The sequence below is a fragment of the Sinocyclocheilus rhinocerous genome, unplaced genomic scaffold, assembly GCF_001515625.1.
Source record: "Sinocyclocheilus rhinocerous isolate Xijiao unplaced genomic scaffold, SAMN03320098_v1.1 scaffold36767, whole genome shotgun sequence".
In the NCBI taxonomy this organism is placed as follows: Eukaryota; Metazoa; Chordata; class Actinopteri; order Cypriniformes; family Cyprinidae; genus Sinocyclocheilus; species Sinocyclocheilus rhinocerous.
Window position 1 is genome coordinate 1 of NW_015669003.1, and position 721 is coordinate 721.

Sequence of the window (721 nt, forward strand, 5' to 3'; positions counted from 1 at the left end):
GCAAGATCTCTTATTTTCTGTGTTTAAACTAGCTCAAATGTTGTTCTCAGTCTTGAAATGCTAGTATCTGATACCTAATTACAAGAAAAAGTGATCCAAGTAAAAGCTAATGTGCTAGCCTCGGACCACTACATTACGTGAAGTCCAAAAGGATGGTAAATGCTATTTTTTAATATTAGATACTCACTCCAGAGACTTCATTCCTGTACAGTTTTTCAGAGCAGCACTGAGCTTTGTAGCTCCAATGTCTGTGAACTTGTTGAACTTAACACTGAAAGTAAATTACAAGAAATGCATAGATATAATATATTTCTTGCATTTAAAAAACAAAACAAAAAAATAATCATTAAAAGAGAATTGAACAGAAACTGTTTGTCAAAATGACTAAGATACTAAAATGAAAGGAAATACATTTCCTTGTTACATAAATCTTTGAAGATTTAACATGATTTGAATAAATACTTACTCCAAGTCCTGCAGGAAGTTCATGTCTGGTAAAACCAAGGCCAGATGTTCAGCTCCACTGTCAGAAATTACATTTCCATAGAGGCTAGAAGTGAGGAAATTGGAAAAAAGTCTTATATAAACTTCCAAAAATCACATTTGACTTAGTGATGGTAAATATTTTTCAGAGGGTGTCTGTACCTGAGGCTCTGTAGAGAAGGGACTGATGGCTAAGCTTTAGCCAGTTTCTCCACTCCAGCATCTCCAATGAGGTTTT

The 721-nt window shown here is 34.3% G+C and overlaps 1 long non-coding RNA gene across 1 annotated transcript; it reads right to left on the reverse strand.

Moving 5' to 3' along the window:
• Positions 1-192: 192 nt before the first annotated feature.
• LOC107734072 (uncharacterized) lies at positions 193-721 on the reverse strand. Its single transcript, XR_001639054.1, has 3 exons — positions 646-721; positions 467-550; positions 193-271 (listed from the first exon to the last, which is right to left on the reverse strand). It is a non-coding gene; the product is annotated as an uncharacterized LOC107734072 (long non-coding RNA).